Source organism: Eumetopias jubatus, unplaced genomic scaffold, assembly GCF_037043125.1.
Source record: "Eumetopias jubatus isolate StellerSeaLion01/CBP00866 unplaced genomic scaffold, mEumJub1_p1.0 scaffold_4, whole genome shotgun sequence".
Lineage (NCBI taxonomy): Eukaryota > Metazoa > Chordata > Mammalia > Carnivora > Otariidae > Eumetopias > Eumetopias jubatus.
In genome coordinates, this window is record NW_028274810.1 from 129181003 (window position 1) to 129200960 (window position 19958).

Below are 19958 nucleotides of genomic sequence, written 5' to 3' on the forward strand. Positions count from 1 at the left end.
GTCCACTCAGAAACAATGCGGCATAGAGGACTTGGATCACGCAGGCCTTGCTGAGTTCCTCCCTGTCTGCCGTACCTAGTTCAAAGGCTAATGTGGTTATCTACGGTAATAGCTCTCTCCCGGGCTCAGGTCTTCTATCGAAATTCTTTTCAGGCATTTGGGTGGGGGGTGGGGAGTACAGAGCTTTTTCCTGAATCTGCTGGGTTTTGATTGCTTTTTAACTCAAAATTATCTGCACGCGTAATTGGCCCATCTTGGAGCGGCCTGCCTTTGGCCCCTGCGTAGGAAAGCGTGGGACTTTATACCTCTACTACTTCGGTGCCTTTGCTGTTGACTTTCTGAATGGTCAAATTTAGTTCTTATACTGGCGAGATGCTGGTTTCTCCTCCACCCGCAATTACTCACTCACTCTTTTTTCTTGATCCTCATATAGACGTGTGTAGGAATGCACGCTTTTTTTTTTTTTTTAATATATATATAACTTGATGAGCCAGCAGGAGACAAACACAGCAGAGCCTAGCTCCCTGTTCATTTAATCAAGTGAGTCACTGAAGGTGGGGAAAAGAAAGAAGTGCAAAACTGAAAGAGAATTATTTTCCCCTCGTCCTGCTTTCTCCCCCACCCCTTAAAAATTGTTCAACAAGTTATCTGCTGAAAACATCTGTCTCCCGAAGAATCAATGTAATTTGGTTTCTGAACTCAGCTTGTCCTCCTCTGGTTGGAAGGAAGAATTTCTGCCACACGACAGAAGTGAAATCAGCCAGATGCTGTCTGGGAAGCTGAAATATTGAGCTTGATGAGATGACAATAAAGTGGCAAAAAGTGGTGGTTTTCTGCTTGACGGTGTCACCGTTGCCGGTTAAGAAAGCATTCCGGAAAGAAGAGACCCAGAGACACGGGGTCTACAGCTGTCTGTCCCAATGTCCTCCTGACTGGGGGCACACTGCCCGCTGAGCTGGATCTCTCTCTCCTCCCTCTGCCTCCATGCTTATCTGGCTTGCACTGATTATCTTGTCAGGAGACAAAGGGTCTGCAAAGCAGGTGCCTGTGAGGAGTGTCAACAGCAGCTCTGCGGGGAGCAGGAACTCGGAAGGCCTGGGGAGAAAATGCGCGGCTAATGTATGAGGCCTGGAAGCTTCTTCTTTGTTAAGAAGATTCATAGGTCTCTGAGGAGTGGCGTAATCAGGGCAAGGGGAAGATTTTGGGCCGAGTCTTCGTACCCTATATCCATCTGCTTAAAAACACTTTTTATACCTAGGCAAAAAGAGGAGGTCCCACTGAGGCTTATTTGAACAAATATTTGCTCTCCCTAATTATGTACCCAGAGCAGCCCTCCTGAATATTTAATGCAAACCTTAATATTTACAATAGCATAAGGAAGAGTTTATAATGTGTTAGGGAGGCTTCTGAAGTCGGGGCAATAATTCTTCTTTGCATTTATGTAAGACTTTTCTTCCTAAGAGACCTCTGCCATATTTACTTTAGCCACTGTTCACAGAAGTGAAGTAGGGATGTGAAACCCCAGAGAAGCAAGGAACCCCTCCGGGCAGGTGCCAGCCTCTTTTATAGGTGGTAAGACGCTTGTCTGTGCCAGAAGTTTCGTGCCACTCACAAACCTTTATTTCTGAGCAGGAATAACAGACAAGCTAGGGATTACAAGTTCCTCCTGATACGAATGGCGAGAGTGTCACGTGGCAGGTCAGACGGGGCTGTTGACCTTGATGGTGGTCTTCTGGCTGTGTCCCTCCTCTGTGACAAGCCTCACCCATCTCTTTTGTATTCTCAAGATTTAGTGAGTTTGAATAAGATACTATTTGAAGAACTACGTTGGAGACCTGTGGGTCTGGAAGAACTGAATTTGAAACCTTTTATCCCGTGTATGGACCTTGGGCAGGTTGTTTAACTTCTTGGTACCTCAGTTTTCCCATCTGTGAAATTGGCACCATAGACACCATTTGCACATGTTTGATCTGAAGATTAGAGAGAATTCGAGCCCAGCACCTGGCCTGGGATGGACCCTTGTGCTGGAGTGGTGGTTATTGTTTCTGTCATTACCTGAGAAGCCTTTTGACATCTGCGGACCACACCCCCCTCATTTTGCAGGTTGAACGAAAAGGGCTTCTGACATGATTTCCAGGGTTTTGTCTCCATGCGTTCATGGTGCCCAGCTCACTACAAACTGGACAGTTACTCAGGAGTCCCAACTCCCTGCAAAAGAAGAGATGAAAATAGGACAGGTTCTGCCTCACGCAAGTAAGGTGATGAAGCACGAGAACATGCCCACGGCTTTGGAAATCTCTAGGAAATCAGATTGTGGGCCGCGAAGACAAGAGTTTAAGATGCACCTGTGTTTTAGTTGTTATTTTAAGTAGCTATATGAGAACAAGCTGATTTTCAGGGGCAGCCCCTGTCCTCTCTCTGTGTGGCCACTAGCCTGGCTCTGAGTTGGAGCAGCAGGAATGTGGGCTGCTCTGTCCACAGGGAGCAGGTTCGCCCTTGGCATTAGGAAGCAGGAGCTCCTCCCATTGTCTGGTCTGCTGCAGGGAAGAGGCAGACGGCGCTGTTCCTGTGGCTGCCTCTGCAGGGCTGCTTCCGACCCGTGGGGGGCTGGAGGTGGAGCAGTTGGGGGTTGGGAGGAGGGAGCCGCCCCCCTGCACTGTGGCCCTCCCTCTTCGTGGTCACTCCTGTACTCCCTCAGTTCCTAGCAGAGGGCACGGACTTCTCCGATAACGCGGTGCTTACCCCTTAGACCCTTAGAGCAGTGGTTCTCGCCATGTGGTCTGTGTTTCTGGTGAAGCAGAACCACCTGAGGTAATTGCCAAACCTGCAGACTCTCGGCCTCACCCCTGACCTCCTGAATTGGCATCACTGGGGCTGGACCCAAGAAGTTGCATTTTCTGATGAGCTATCTGTGCGAGCCTTGTGCGCTCTAAATTTTGGGAACCTCTCCATTTTAGGAAATTTGATTTTGTTTTTGGAGTAAGAATAATCACTCATATTTGTTGTAGGTTTATTATATGACACTGCTCAGTGTTCTGCATGTCATAACCATGTGGGACAGATCCTAATCATATACTTGTCTTATGGGTGGGTAAACTGAGGCATAAAGGATTTCAACAAGTTGCTCAAACATGGATTAAAGAGCCCAGATTTAAACCCAGGTCCCCAGCCCTTGTCCTTCCCCCTTTCTCTTCAGCCTCTCTCATGTAGTGAGATGACATGAATGAATCTTCCAAGTTTAAACTGAGTGTAGGGTGATCTGTTATGTAAAAGCTAACAAATTATACATAGAATATTTTAAAATCGAGCTTCCACTTTACATTAAAGCCTGGCATTTGGCTAGGGTTTTGACGTCAGTGTCCATCCTGAGTAAGTTATTTTTAAGGAATATTCTCCCTTGTTCACTTTGGTAAATCAGACCCTGGCGTGTGGCTCTTCTTCTCTCGTAAACTTTTCTCTGCTGTGCTACTTTGTGTGCCCCGAGACGCTCTCGCCATCCTGGGCCAGCACCTGGAACATTCTCTGCTAAGGGGACAGCACCTGTGCAGTTTGAACGCCATTCTGCTTCCTGGGAGGCTGTGTGAAGAGACAGAGAATCTGGGGTTTTCCCCCTGGTGTCTGGAGGTCGCTGAAAGTATTTATTTTTCTTCTTCGTGATTCCAGGTTAGTGTCTGAGAAAAATTGGCCATCAAAATAGGACCAGCCCAAGCAGGTGTGAAGATAAAAATCAATCATTCCATTCATAGTACTTTCTTCAGATTCCTGTTGCTTCCAACTCCAGGGAGGAATTTGCTAAATAAACGACCTCACACATAACTTAAGGTGGAAAGATATTTTCAGTATGTATGGACCTGAGGTTTATTAGGGAATATTATTTAGGGTAGGATGGGTGGGTGGAGGTTTCTACCAATGTGTTCTCCTTGCATCTCTGGTTCTGAACCTTTACAAAAAAAAGTGCTACTTGGGCCTCACACTGACTCACAATCGCATTTCTGAAAGTAGTTTTGTTGGCTTTAATTAAACTTCACTAGCATTGTTACCACATTGAAAATCCAAAGCCTAATCTTTATTTAACAGTAATTTTAGGGGCTCCTGGGTGGCTCAGGCGGTTAAGCGTCTGACTCTTGATAGCAGCTCAGGTCATGATCTCAGGTCCTGAGATCCAGCTCACGCTGGGCATGGAGCCTGTTTAAGATTCTCTCTTTCTCCTTCTGCATGCCCCCCCCCCACGTGTGAACATTCTCTCTCTCTCCCTCTTTCTCTCTCTCAAAATAAACGAGAATAATTTTTAAATGAATGGTCTTTCACACTAAACATTTGCACGTTAGGTTTGTTTGTGGCAACATGAAGATTTAAGACTAACTGTCCCATTAACTACTTGCTAGATGTTCCCCGGGTCTTGCTATGCATTTTACAAGTTGTTTATAATAAGAACTCTTAAGATTTTCTGGCGTGTTTTTGGGAAATGAACCAATGATCAATGTACAATTTTCTCCTGAGCTTGTATCTCATTGTTATTTTGAGTTTCCTCCCTCTGTTGAAAGGGCTGGGTATCAAACACACATACTGGAGAGATGTGCCATGTGGAGACTTTATTTCCATTATGTTCTGGATTAATGAGCTTTGGTCTTATTTTTAGTCTTAAAGTTATTCTCTACGAAAGGAAGAGGTAAATAAAGACATTTTTGAGGTGAGACAGGGACGCCAAAAGTTTGAACTTCATAGAAGAGGAGTGCAGGCCAAAGAGAGACCAATTTCTAGCTCTCTATCAAGAGCAGAAAGAGGAGGCTTTGAGCAGTCTGTGTGTGTGTGTGTGTGTGTGTGCGCGTGCGTGCGTGTGCACGCGCACATACGTACCTAATTGTAGGATTCATCTTAGACATCACAGAAAGACCTTGATACCCTTTTATTTCTGGAGTGTCTGTGGGATATCGACTGTGAATTGGTTCCTTTTTATTTTAACTCAGAATACTTAGTCACAAACAGTAATAAAATATTTAGTACCTCTATGAAAGGAATAGCCTAACACTCAGGAGTCACCACTTTCCTTTTTCAACAAGAGTACATACAGTAGGTTTCTGTTAAAGAAGAAATGTACACTCCAAATCACGGAAATGAGGACACAACATCACATTATACTGTTCAATTGGGAAAACACCAGAGCTGTCCTTTATTCCAGCATTACGGAACAGGGATCTGTGAGTTGACTGAAATATTTTAGAATTGTTTAAATCATAAAAATGACAAATTAGCCAAGGAGCCAACAGGTGATGCATGTTTGCATAAATTTTGACTAGAATAACACAAATGTAATCAAGGTGTGCTGCCCCCCGTCACTTCATCTATAGTTTATAAAGTTAGACAAAGTAGCTCAAATGGACAGTTTATTTCTTTCAGTTTTCAGCTGAAGTATTTCTAGTATTTTTCTTCAAATGACCTCTTAATTTATGTCCCATTTCCTCATTCCATCGAAGGCCCAGGATCTCTTCATACTAAGAGCACCCCGAAGGTGCAGACTCAAAGGCAGCTTTTCTTTTGGCTTTTTGCCTCACCAGGAAGACATTCTACTTCCAGGAATCCCATTCTGACGCGCTCCGGGAATAGAGAAATCCGCAGACGTTGGGCCGTATCTACGTCTCCCTAACTGAGGGCCTGGGGTACAGGATCAGTGCTTACTAATGGCTCTCTCCCTGCTATCGCGGAGGGGAGGGCATGGCGACTGAAAGGGCGGCCGCGTGCAAAGCCGGAGGGGGGATGTGGAGACAGATGCGTGGCTTGTGCCTTTGAGAGCTGCCAGGAGGAGTGAGCACAGGCTTCGTGAATATTCCAAAATTACCAGACCGCTGCTTGTCCCCCAAAGGTTTGACTGGGTCCACATGGGTTCTTTGTATTTGTTCAGTGGGTTCAGTGTTCCGGAGTTCCAGAGAGTGGTTCGCAGAGTTTCTTCCTGATTCTTGGGTAGCCTGACAAGCAAGCGCCTCTTTCTCGTAAGCAACCATCTTGAGGACATTTCTCTGAGATCACCAGTGGGGAGTCAGAGCTACGGGGACTCGCCCACTCCTAGTGTCCTCGGTGTGTTACATCTTCTCTGGTAGCTTTTCTCCACCTGGTCCAGGCTTTTCTGGTTCTTGGGGGCATTTTTGAGGTGGTGGAAGGAGTTAAAACAAAAACAAAACAAAAAAAAAAATTTTTTTTTTTTTTTGATTGGAGAAGAGAGTCACTCAGCCAGTTTCCAATCAACTCCATGTCTCCTTCAGATTCTTTTTTTTTTTAAAGATTTTATTTATTTATTTATTTGAGAGAGAGAGAGAATGAGAGATAGAGAGCACGAGAGGGAAGAGGGTCAGAGGGAGAAGCAGACTCCCTGCTGAGCAGGGAGCCCGATGTGGGACTCGATCCCGGGAGTCCAGGATCATGACCTGAGCCGAAGGCAGTCGCTGAACCAACTGAGCCACCCAGGCGCCCTCTCCTTCAGATTCTTACCAAGACCCTCTTTCAAATGCCATCTGGCCTCTCTCCCTGCACCCCATCAGAATGTTCTTTTTTGTGTGTTAAGCCAGATCATGGCATTTATCTGTTTAAAACCTGTCAATGGCTTCTCATCTGCGAGATGTGGTTCCCATCACCACGCTGCTTGCTCAGCTCACTCTCCCTACAGACTGGCTTCCAACACTCCAGCCTCAGGGCTCCCTCCTGGACCGTCCTTCCCCAGGACATCTATATCCTTCTTCAGGCCTTCCCTTTGAGCTCAGTCATCCAGAGGCATTCCTTGATTGCCTCATCTAAAAATGCCTACAGCCCCTGCTGCCACCACCCTGCTTTATTTTTCCTAATTACCACTTGCTTATTTGTCTTTTCCCCTTGGAATAAAGCAGGGTGCCATAAACGTAGGGTAGTTCTCTATTTTGTTAATTAATCTCTCCTTAGCACCTGGAACAGTGCCTGGCACACTGTAGGGGCTCAGGAAGTATTTATTGCATGGTGAATAGTGGTTGTTTTTTTTGTTGTTGTTGTTGTTTTTGTTTTCCGTTTCTCAATTACATAGTCTCTGAAAATTACAGTAGGAGGGGGAGCCAGAGAAGACAGAGACTGTAAACAAAAGAAGGCAAGATAGATAAATTCAGAGTATGGAGGACCACGCAGGATGCATAATCATGACTAAGAAAAATACCTCTGCTTAAATATTGTTAAGTCTAAAAACAATAATACATCTCTTTGTGTAGCCCTTTGCAACACACACACATATTAAATCGTTAGATTCCCCTAAAAGACCCTATTAAAATTGTATTACATTTTTTTTTTAATGCTGCAGTGTTGACCTTGTTTGAAGTAGGACTGCCTCTAGTCTTTTGAGGGCAAGGGAGGGTACTGTAACTGCTGGTAGGTGTTTAGAACATGCAAGTGAAGTGGGGGCTACCATTACTGAGTCCCGTTGATATTTGCAGTTTTCTGATTTTTTTTACTGTAATATTGAAGGCGGATATTCATTACTTCTTCTCCCCTGCCCTGCCTGGTGTTAACCTATGTGGGAGAAAAAAGAAAAGAAAAGAAAAGAAAAGAAAAAAGAAAAGACAGGCCTTATCAGCTGCCTTCAAGGAAACTACAAACCTTGTGTGATGGGGGGGGTGTCTTAAAACTATTTCATATGGGCCTTGATGAAGTGTTGAGAACACTTAAGTCAAGAGCAGGAGACTGGTGCTGGCTGGGGAACACATTTAAATTTGTTTTTTGTCTCATGAAAGCATCAATTTTTGAATAACTGGGGGTAGGCAGAAAACTAAAATGACCCGCAAGATTTCCAGGCCCTGGAGTCCACACATCTTTTCCTGGCTGTCTAATCAAATGTTAATGTGGGTGTCACCCTGAAAAGATGTTTGCAGATGTAATTAAGGCCCTAAGTAGTCAACCTTAAGATAGGAAATTATCTTAAGTGGATCTGACCTAATCAGATGAGCCTTTAAAAAGGGACTGGATGCTTCCTTAAGATAAGTTGCAAGCCTGAGAGGGATTCTTCCTGAGGGAGCTTCTCCACTGCTGGCTTTGAAGATCGGGGGTATGAGGTGTGGGGGATGTGGCAAGACATGCAGGTGGCCCTGGAGTGGCCCCCGACGGATGTCCAGCAAAGAGATGCGGACCTCAGTCCTACAACCACCAGAAACTGAATTTCACCACAGCCATCGGTGCTTGGAAGAAGCTCCCAGGTTCCAGAGGAGAATGTAGGCCTGACACTTTGTGAGACCCCCCGAGGAGAGAGAAACCAGTCATGCAGTGCTGGGACTTCTGACCTACAGAACTATACATTAATGAATTGGTGTTATTTTAAGCTACTATGTTTATAGTAATTGATGATAACATCAATAGAAAACTAATATAGGGGGAGATCTCATTCATATTAAATCTGGAAGAAAAAAAAAAAAAAACAACCTGAACTTTCAGAAACAAAATGCAGTTTGCTTTCTGAAGGAAGGTATTTCTCCCAGGTACAAATAGCCAGCACACACTGCCAGTGGAATCAAGCTCCTGGTCAATTGCCTTGTTCCTGGTTGAACAGATAAAACATTTTTGTAATTAGTAGATCAACTGTTTATAAATTAATGGGTAGCTCCAAAATACTAGAGAAAACCTGAAATAGTTTCTGCCAAGTGTTTAATCCAATCTTGGAACAGCCTTATTCATGCATTATAATTTAGCAGTTCTTTCTTCATAGACAGTAAAAGATTCGTTTTGGCTCTCCTCCCGTCTGAATACTGTAGTTTCTGAATTAGTAGGGATGGAACTGATTGTCTTGAAGAAAAAAAAAAAAGAAAAGTAAATAAAGCATTTAAACTTCCCAGTGTTGCTGGTTTCACATAGAGAGATGATAGCCTTTGATGACTATCATGAGGTTCATAAGCGTTTTGAGTAAATGAGGCCTCTTTGGTAAGACTTGGGCGAAGCATCTTTGCGCGGATGCCATATTCGTGCAGGCAGGAAGCTCCTGTCGATGGTCCTTTTTGCAAGGAAGCCGCGGATGCGATCGTGGGCTGGCTTTTCATGAATGACAGCGCAGTAACAGGAAGGCGGACAGCGGCTCCCTGAGCCACCGCAGCCACCCAGCGCACGCCGCGCGGGGGCTGCCCTCCCAGCAGGAGGGTGTGTTTGTCCTGCTGCCCGGGGACTGTGGTTTGGCCTTTTTGTTTACAGGAGAGAGGACAGCAGCTGCTGTAAAAACAGGGTTGGAAAACCAGAGCGAAGTTCCCCTCAAGAACTTACTACCCTGGAAAAAACCTGCCCAAACAAACAAACCTTTTTTAACGAAAGACCATCTGCGTTCAAGCACAGCCCTCGGGGTTAGAGCCCAGATGACAGGAAAAACGTCATGAGAATAGCTGCGCTTTAGCAAACTTTCCGAGTAGGATTTCCATATATTAAGTTGGCAGAGGGCCCAGTGGTGAGACACCGGAAACTGACTGAAATGTGGTTTGTACGGTTTGTAATGAAGATTTTAGCAGTGGGATTAATTGTGCATGCTGGTTAAAGAAGCCCCATCTCTGAAGGTCTCCCCAAAGTGAAGTAGGTGCTGGGTCTCTGGCTTCATATGGCCTGAAACTTGGGTGAGAAGTGGGAGGGGGGATTCACTGTGTCTCGGGAACCAGGCTTAGGTTCTCTGGGGAGGACTGGTGAAAATACACCACGATCTCTGCATTCCTGGAGCTTGTGCTCTCGTAGGGGGATATAGAAAATACCAATTATTTTAAATTGGAATTTAGATATAGTAATTGCACAGTGTAACCTTATCATTAGAAATTTTGCTGTGAAATGGAAGAAACTCAGAGAATGTAGTGATGCACAGTGTGCTGGGGCGGGCACAGTGTGCTGGGGCGGGCACAGTGGCAATAAGACACAGCCATCAGAGAAGGTCTCTTTAAGGAGGTGGCATTTAAGCAGAGACAGGAATTCAGGATGAATCAGCCCTTGAAGAGTTGGGGAAGAATCTCCCAGATGGGGGGAAAACACAGTCAGAGCCTGACTCAGGAAGGAGTTTGGTACAGTCGGAGAACTCCAAAGAGGCTGGTGTGGCTGGGACAATGATCACTCGGAGGATGTCATCAGATGGTGATGGAGAGGTTAAGCTGGGCTTCCTCACGCGTGGTCTTCAAAGAGGTTTTGCTCTAGCGTCAAGAGTGCTGGGGAGCCATTGAAGGTTATACAATAGGGGAGTGCCCTGCTCTGCTGTGCATTTCAAACCTTTCTGCCTACTTTTTTTTTTTTAAAGATTTTATTTATTTATTTGACAGAGAGAGACACAGCGAGAGAGGGAATACGAGCAGTGGGAGTGGGAGAGGGAGAAGCAGGCTTCCCGCCGAGCAGGGAGCCCGATGTGGGGCTCGATCCCAGGACCTGGAATCATGACCTGAGCCGAAGGCAGATGCCTAACGACTGAGCCACCCAGGCGCCCCCTCTGCCTACTTTTATGAAGGGACTGTAGAGGGGAAGCAGAGAGGCAAGAAGCGAGGTGACCGTGGAGGCAGATGGAGATGGATTGGAGCAATCCTCTGGCAGAAGGCTCAGCAGGACTTGGTGATGAATTGCATGTGGGAGGTAGGGAATGGGGGATGATGGGGGGGGGAAGGGCCAGGATGACGCCCAGGCCATTTTTTTCCCTTTTACCTTGCCCCTCTCCTATCTATTATCATCTCAGGAAAAATAAGAATGGGCTTATGAGATCATTGCTTTGATCAGTCAGTGCCAGAATCCAGTGATCTAGAATTCTGTGCAGAGCTTCTTAAGGCCTCTGGACATTGATAGAGAGTGCTGACCCACTGTGAATTAATAACATATCCATGCTATCGTAGACAGGCAACCACAGTCACTTAGCACCACGGGGCTCTCTTCATTACAGCTTTGCTCCCTTGTCCATCGTGTGTACAAGCTTCACATTAAAGACTTTGGTCCCAGTGCATCACTGAACACCTGCAGTCTCCCTTGGGACTCTGGGGGAAATAGTGGGATGCACACATATAATGAAACAATTTAGTTAAGTGGGAATTTATTTTTCTAGCTTTTGTATGTCACTCACTAAAGGCACAGTGGTCCAAATAAAGGTTGTTTTGTATGTATATTTCCCCATGGCACTCTGTTTTATTACAGAGCTTTGGAAAGATGAAAAGAGTCACTTTACTCATTCAAAGGTAGAAATTAGGGGTGGAGATTTGGAACATTTTGTTGCGCAGATGATGCATTTACTGTTAACTACGTGTTGCCTGGTCTAGTTACTGAACTGTGGAGGAGAGCTGTCTTTGTCCTGTTTTTGTGTTACTCTCTTTTTCATTGTCTGTCTACCATAATACTCTGGTGTCTTCCATTGTCTAGAGTACATTTCTCTCTCTCTCTCTCTCTTTTTTTTTTTTTTTAAGAGAGAGCATGCACCATTGGGGAGAGAATCTTAAGCAGGCTCCATGCTTAGCATGGAGCTCAATGCAGGGCTTGATCTCAGGACCCTGAGATCATGACCTGAGCCGAAACCAATTAAGAATCAGACGCTTACCTGACTGAGCCACCCAGGCACCCCCATTTTTCCCTTCATTACAACTCTTGCTACCTGCTTTGCCATGACTGCCTACCCCCCTCCCAAATTGTCATAAAAATATGCCCTTGGAATCAGTAATGAAGGCAGAAATAAATGGCGGATGGGGACTGGAGACTAAGTGATCCCATTTGGTTTTTAACCCATCATGGTAATCTGTCCCTCTTGGGACCCGGGCCTGGGGGACTTAGCCTGAGATGGTGGGAAAGATGTCTTTTGGAGTCATTTCCACAGAGTCCATGCTGAGCTGTGCTGGTTACTAGCAATGGGACCTTAGCTTAAATAACCCTGTAGCTCTGCTCTGTTTCCTCATGTGTAATGTGGTAATAACACCTGCCCTGCCTCCATCACAGGGTTGGTGTGAAAATTAAGTGGGAAGGAGAAGTCAAACACGGAGTTGGCTTGGTTGGTTGTACAGACTCTGTTAGCATCCATGGTGGTTGGTGTCCTTTCTCCACTAGTTGTGGGAATATTAGGTGTACCCCAAACCAAACCTAGCCTTTCCAGAGTCTTTCTTCTAGTGGTAATCACTTTCAAACAAGCACCAAAGGGCCAAAACTGAAAGTGGGAGTGAATGCAGTTACAGCACATTTGAAGAAAGATAAAGCTTTCTGGACTGTCATGGGAATGTTGAGTTAGTTTTTCGTCTATCTCTGTCCTCTCAAGGAGATCTCTCCCCACCGCACCCTACCACAGCCTCATATAGAAATGTCACCCAGGCTGTTTGTTTTTTTTTTTCCTCCCCTCACTAGTTTAGATAAACTGTGATTTTTTTTAGGGAGAGCATTTCAGATAAGAAAAGTACTTTTCCATAGTTGAATGTGACCTCTAGATTCTTTTATTAAGTCTTCTAGCATTTGCATTAAAATTCCAGAGGAGTGATCTGCTGGCTGAGGGAGGGGACACGGAGGGTTTGGGAACAAGTCCTTAACTCATTACTCAGTTTTTGTTTTGTAACCACTTAGAATAAGTCTCTGTATAAAATAGGAGCGTAATGATGTGGTTTTAGTTAGGGCCAGATGTGGTTGTTCAGAAATAAGTAAGCAACAGGTTGCCCGACATTCACATTTCACTGGGCTTCCTGCGTTGTTGCTGTTGTTGACTAAAGCTGGCAGCACGGCCCTGGGAACGGGGGAGAACATTTCCATCGATTCCATAGCACCTACACCTTTCATCAGCAAAGAGGCACCACATGTCATGGGACCGAGTGGATACTGAGAGAGCGTGCATTCTGCCACCTTTCTCCCAACAGATAAGGTCCTAGATACTGAGTTAAAGCAACTTCACTGTTAATTATTGTGGTCAGGGATTTTTTTCCTTGAAATGAAGCTCCCATTACTCTGCCTATTGCCTCATCGACTCTTTTGTTAGATGCCTGGGTTGTGCATAGCTCCTCTTCAGGAGCTCTCAGTGTGGAGAAGAAAACTTAGTGGCTAACTTCAGGGTTTGGGGTTTTACATTTATTGTATACCTACTAGTGCACTGATCTTGGATACTCAGTTCAGAGATGTTTATGTGGGTCTCATACCCTCTCTCCTGATCCTTCTTATGACCAAGGCCAGGCCGTGATGGAGAGGACCCAAAAACCCAACTGACGGAGTAACCTGTGCTTCATTTCATGCAAGGATTTCTCTACCTCTTCTACCATCTGTGTTCCTTGCCCCTTTTATATATGTTCTTTGTATTAGGTTCACAGATTTAAAATGGCTTGTGGTCCACTGCGGACTGCAAAGTTCTTTGCCTCTCAAAAGTTACCAACTCATTCTAACTTCATCAAGCATCAAGCAGTTTCTTTTCCTGCAAGTACTTTCTCTTACTCCTTTGCCATACTTTGTCGTGTCCCCACTGAGGAGGCACTTGGTTGTGTGAAAAATCTCAGGATTAAAGGTCCTTGTAAACCTTAATGTACTGTGTAGCAGTGGGTTCCCTGAGAGATCAGTTCCAAAAGATACTGCTCACTCTATCCAGGGATGCAAACACTAGAACCTTAATATCCAGAGCCACTCCCTCCAGGGGTCACGCCTGGGATACCCATTCCCTGGCATCTTTTTTGCTATCAGTCCTCAGCTCATCCAAGAAAGTCCCTAATCCCTCTCTCCCCCACATCAGCTCCCTCTCCACCACCAGCCCTTCTGCTCTTACTGTGCTATTTCAGGACTAAATCTCCATTTGAGTTGTTAAACAAACGTATACTGATTTAAACTTTCAACGAAGTATAAACCTTATGAAATGTGCATGTATGCACCCATGTAATTAGCACCAGGTTCAAGATACAGAACATTTCCAGCACATGGTAACATCCCCCACGCATTCTGTTGATACTTTCTTTTGCATGATTTTTAGATTTCATACAAATGGAACCATACTGTATGGACTCTCTTTGCTCTAACTTTTCTAATTCAACGTTATATCTGTGAGATTCATCCACGGGGTTGTTTATCTCGGTTCATTCTTTGTTCTTGCAGTATTCCATTGTACGAATATGCCACAGTGTGTTTACCCATTACTGTTATGGATGAACATACCATTTGTTTCCAGTTTGGGGCTTGTTATGTATATAGCTTGTATAAACATTATTTTACAGTATCTTTTGATGGAAACACTTTTTTTTTTTTTCCTGTTGGCTGTATAGCCACAAGTGGAATTGCTAAGTAGAAGGTCATTCATCTTGGGCACCTGGGTGGCTCAGTCGTTAAGTGTCTGCCTTCGGCTCAGGTCATGATCCCAGGGTCCTGGGATCTAGTCCCACATCGGGCTCCCTGATCAGCGGGAAGCCTGCTTCTCCCTCTCTCACTCCCCCTGCTTGTGTTCCTGCTCTCTCTGTGTCTCTGTCAAATAAATAAATAAAATCTTTAAAAAAAAAAAAAAGGTCATTCATGTGAGATTTTTCATGGGAGAAATGGAATTTGATATTGAGAATTATGCTTCATAGCAAACTTGGTGGGGTTTATTTTTCCATGATTTTGGAAATAGCTGTAATCGAGGTCTGAATACCTTTTGCTTGATCCTTTGGAGAAACTATTTCTCCAAGTTACCAGTGCCATTTTGAACCCGATTTTGGGTCTGTTTGTTTTCTGTAAGTCTTAGCCCACTTCTTTTAGCTCACGTTACTATTTTCTCTATTTGCTTCCTTTCTCTTCCAGCATTCAGGGTCTTTTTGAAAAAACAGTAACATATGGGGCCAGGGTCAACACTGCCAGAGTCTTTCGTGTAAAATTACTCCTGGGTTGACATTGAACTACAGATGACAGGTTTGCCAAATTATATGAAGTAAAACTAAAACTAAAGTGAGGAGGTTAATTTTTCAAATGGATTTATTTGGGCAACAAGCATTTATGGAGCATTGTGTGAAACCATCACTCTGTCAAGTACCAGAAAATACAGCCATTATTTGTAAGGAGCTGACAGTTTGGTAGTGGGAGGTGAGGGGGCGTGCAGAAAAGGAAACCAGTGTTTTTAATGTCCTTTACATATTGCTCTGCAATGAGAGGGGAGGGTGGGGGTGTGGGAGCATGCCTCAAGGGCATCCGCATCAGCCTGGGGACTCAGGGAAGGCTTCCTGGAGGAAGAGATTTTGAGGGAAGAGAAGAATTTAGATGTTTTGGGAGACAGGCTGGGGATGAGGGACTTGTACTCCAGGCAAAGGGTCCAAACAGCATATTTAAAGGAATGGAGGCATAAAATAGTATTATCCATCTGGTAGCCATTTTTAAAAACAGTTTTCTTTCCATTGATGGTGTTATTCCTCTATACATTTCTGAAATACCTCTTTTGGAATGACTTTCAGAGCTCATTTTCAAACCACACCAGAAAATCATTGTTGATACCTTATAGCTTTGACCCAAATGGTACGCCCCAGCTGGATACTCACCAGAGTTGTCTCCTAAACACTCTCGGCTCATTCCAAAAAAATATAATCTGTCTAAAGAAAGTTTTAAGACTTACCACTATTAAGAACATTCAAAAGCTTGTGTGTCTCAGGACTCAGGAATCAATTCCAAAATGCCACTTGTGTGCAGAAAGCATTTAACATTGGAATAAGTCTATAACCTTTTCAGGTTGAAGTTCCCATTCCCAAAGACTCGGCTTTCAACCAAGTTTCTATTTTAGAGATTTTTCTTGGTCACAATTGGATCATTTTATATGGTGAGAGATGGTGGATGTGCCTTATTGTAAGCCCAAGTGCCTTTTGAAGAGCTTTATTCTTGTAACATTATAACTAGCCCTAAATTTGGTGAAACTGGCTTGTAACCTATGGAAACAAGGGTCATCTGGGAGACAGCACTGAGAAGCAAAAGCAAACTCCAGGTGATGGTCACCAGTGGTATCAGCCCGATTTAGGCCAGCAGGTAGATCCATGAGGCCATGGAAGGAAGAGGGAGGGTAATAGAGCAGAGAAGAGGGCCCAGGAGCCTGGTGAGTCATGGAAGCTGGCCCCAACTCAGCAGCAGTCAGTTAAATGCCTTGCCCCTAGCCATATATTTTGAGTTGAACTTTTCTTAGTTCATTGGCTCCTATGACTTGTAAAAAAAAAATAAACCAAAAGCCTTCGTACTGTCAATGTAGGTCTTATGTTATTTTTCCGTTTTTTAAATCAATCTGAGTTATTTTTGAAGATGGGGATTGTTTTATGACCGAGTGTGGTGAAAGGGGATGGGAAGAATGATAAACTTTTCACCTTATGTAAAGACTTTCTTCAATGAGGGACTAAATATCGGGGCTGGTCTACACTGGTCTACAAGCTTACGTAGAGTCCTATTTGTCACTTACTTGTTTCCACTAATTTAAAAGTTTACTCGAGTTGTTATCTTTAACTTGGCTTAAACAAAAACACAGATACACCATGTACTTCCAAGTAATTAGGTTCCCAAATCAGTTTTTGCTAGCATCTTTCTTTCAGCTGTATTTACAGACGTTTTCTATAAGGTGTCAAGGCCGTATATTGCTAACAGTTGCTAATTTGCAAATAGCCAACAACATATTTGGGGATGGAGATCCTGAAGCCTGCCAGAGTTTTCCGCTATTCTTCACACACATTACACATTCTCACGCAGTTTTGGTTCTAGAATGACCCTGAGGATGAACCAATGCATTGGAGCCCAGACGGTTTCCGTAGAACAGATATGGTGGAAGGGGAGGGACTTACTGGCCATCTCCACTCTCCTGTCATTTTGTCTCCTGTCCTTGTATCATGTGTGGCCATCAGTTCATTGTTGCACAAGAATGTCCACATCAGATAAAGGAGGAGCACCAACACTTAATTTCTTATAAAAATGAAATATTTCCAGGGGTTCTGCAAGTTCTTCTACTACCACCATCCCGTAGTTTGTGTCTGAAATGTTGTTAAGCCCTAAGGCAATGTCAAGCTAGGTCTTTTCTTGGTTTTCAGGATCTTTCTTTGGCTTCTGGTGAAACTAGCGAAGAAAAGTTATTGGTATTTGACTTTGCATTTGCCACCCTGATAGGTGTGCACGTGTGTGTGTGTTGTGTGAACATGTGCCTTCTTTCTCCCCTGGAATAGAAAGAAGGTGCTTGGGATATAATGAAGTTACTCCCCTGACAGCTCTTCACCTCTTCCTACCATCTGAATGAGAGTGGTTTCATACTGTCTTCCAGCAACTGACCTTTCCTAGGTTTACCTGTTAGTTACTAATTTTATTTGTGTCCAGCACCCTTGCCACAAATTTGCCTTTCAAGTAGAAAACAGTAGATATTCCTCTATAGGGTTCTATTGCTCTGCAAAATAAATGGGCAGAGGTTATAAAATATTGTGGACTGCACTATGGATTCTTCAGCTGTTCTCTGGACATCCGGGAGCCTCTTCTAGTGCCAAACTTGATTTAATTTTTCTGTTGCTCAGGTTGTCATGTGTTATGAATGGTCCTCTTGGTGATCCTGAACATGTTGGCAGAGACCTTAAGAATGTCTTTTTGGAAAAAAATCAAGATGGGGTAGCATTTGCAGTAAGACCCAACCCAGATGATCATCAGGCATCTAGAATTTACATGCCCGTTCATTCAGTGGGTTTGGGGGGGGGGGCAGAGGAGGAATGCTGAGCATTCTTTAGCTCTTCATCACGGATATTAATTTCAGTGGCTTCTTTATTTCCTGGCAGTTAAGTCATTTAGAATTATGAAAAGTCTATAAACTTTGGATTTAATCTTCACTAAAAAGTGAAACTTAAAGAGTAATAGCCTTTGACTATAGACTGTTTATCTAATTTATCCTTAAAACTGCCTTTTTCCCTTCAGGTTCTGGTGGTCCCCTTAACTCCAAGAAGTAAGTGCCATGGAATGATTTTGATCAGGGAACCTGTGTCTGTAACTATTTTGTGACTTCTAGCTCCAGCTGTGTTTTGTGGGTTGACCAGAGCTTATCACATAATTTCCACTCCAGGAATCTGCCTGTTACTCAGGCTCCGGGTGATGGGGGAAAATGGAGTAGTGTTGGGGAAGGGGGTATAAGAGAGACATTTTTCCTGTGACTTTCTATAGCAAGTGAAACAGTTTAGTTTGAAATAAGTGCAGGTGGTTACAGGCCACTCCCTTTCCAAACAGGACAGATTAAGGTCATTTTACTCTTTCAGGGAGATGAAGGCAAGCCTGCATGGGGGGAGGACACCTGGGGCCTGGGACTGGGGCCAGGAGAGGACGTCACAGCATTTGAAGACCTTCTCTGTATGAAGGACCACACTAGGTAATCCCTCAAGGTCCCTCATCCTCCCTAGAATCCTGTGAGGTAATTCTTACTGCCTTTATTTTTCCCCATGGAAAAATTGAGATAACCCGTGGTTACACTGCCTAGAAGTAGCAGAAAGCGGCCAAATTAGAACGCGTGTTTTTCAAGTAGAATTGTGCATTCTCTCTCATATGTGTTCTCAGTTCATTTAAATCAGATTTGCAAGGAATTTTGGATCCATCTCAGTCAAGCTTATAATTGCTAAATCATGATCCAGATCTCCCAAGAATTTCAACTAAACCAATTTCTCAAAGCATCCAGATCTCCAAGAATTTCAACTAAACCAATTTCTCAAGTGTGGTTGTGGACCACTTACCTTGAAATCACTTGGGGGGGAATGTGTTGAAAATGCTGATTCCTGGGCCCTGCCTCAGACCAACTAGATCAGAAGTTCTGGGGGTGGGGCCCAGGTATAAGCACTCCGGGAAAATTGCGTACTAAACTGTGAGAACCATGCGATGCAACCAGTTTTACAGAGTCCCCACTCCCCACCCCCACCCCCCCAACAAAGGCCTTGGGGTTAGGGATGGCTAACCGGGGATGTCTGCAAGCTGCCAGGATGTGAATTCTGCCTGAAGAGCGTCTGGTTTTATATCCTCCTTTTACAAAAAAGGAAGCTGTGGTTTACAGGGTTTATAAGTAACTTGTTAAAATTCTCATGGCTTATTTGTGGTAGAGTGGGGACTAGAACCAGTTTTCCTTTCTCCTCGCTGAAACGCTCTGCCTTCAGCCTTTTCAAAATCAGCTAATCAAGGGAACTTGGATGCATTTCAATCCTGTCAGTGACCCTACAGTCCACATAAAAGATGAGTCCTGTGAGAACCACCGTTCTGATTCACACTCATTTGAACGTTGGGGGAAAAAAACGTGCATTTCTTCAGAGTTCTCTGTAGGAGGTGGAAAGATTGAATAAGCTAGCTAAAAGGGGTTCCATCTCATGCGGACGCATGCGCGCGCGCACGCCCGCACATGCGCACACAACCCTACAGCTGGACGTATCACAACATGAGGGAAGGTTGACTAGCACACATGCCTAATTTATGCAAGATTTTCGTGGATTTTTTTCAGTATTTGGAGATGATTTCTTAAACTATACATTGAAACGGTGCCACAAAGATGAAGCTGGAATTTCACCGTGGCCTCCGAAGTAAGAGAATTTGCATCTCTGGGATCCACGTGTATATTTTAACGTAGGCATTTCACTTTTTGTGGCACGGAGGGTCTCACGTGGTGGTTGACATTTTTAGGTTCAGGGCTGAGCACATCGATTGCTGTACAGTCCTGGAGAAACAAAATGAGAAAGAGATTGCTTTGGAAAACTGTTCAGTTCAGTTAAGAAACAAATTCCTGAGTACAATTTGTGTATTATCGATGATTTCTCATTGAATGAATAGCGTGAAAGATACTTCTTGGGTAGGGGGCCATGGGGAAGACACCAGTCCTGTTTGTTTGCATTTTCACTTTGTATTTCAAATAATGGGGCTTCCCAATGAAGGCTTGGACCTTGTCCCCAGGCCTTCAGTAATAAATACGGGTGCTATGTTTTGTTCCCGAATTGTTTCATTTGTAAGTCTTATTTTTCTGTTGGAGGTGATAAACTCCCTTGGACTCGGTCTGCTTTATGCATTTTTTGTTTAATTATACACCATCATAG

General features: G+C 44.2%; 1 protein-coding gene across 1 annotated transcript in view; it reads left to right on the forward strand.

The window, feature by feature from the left end:
• EXT1 (exostosin glycosyltransferase 1) overlaps nt 1-19958 on the forward strand; it is a 280689-nt gene that overhangs the window by 110803 nt on the left and 149928 nt on the right. The window lies entirely within an intron of this gene.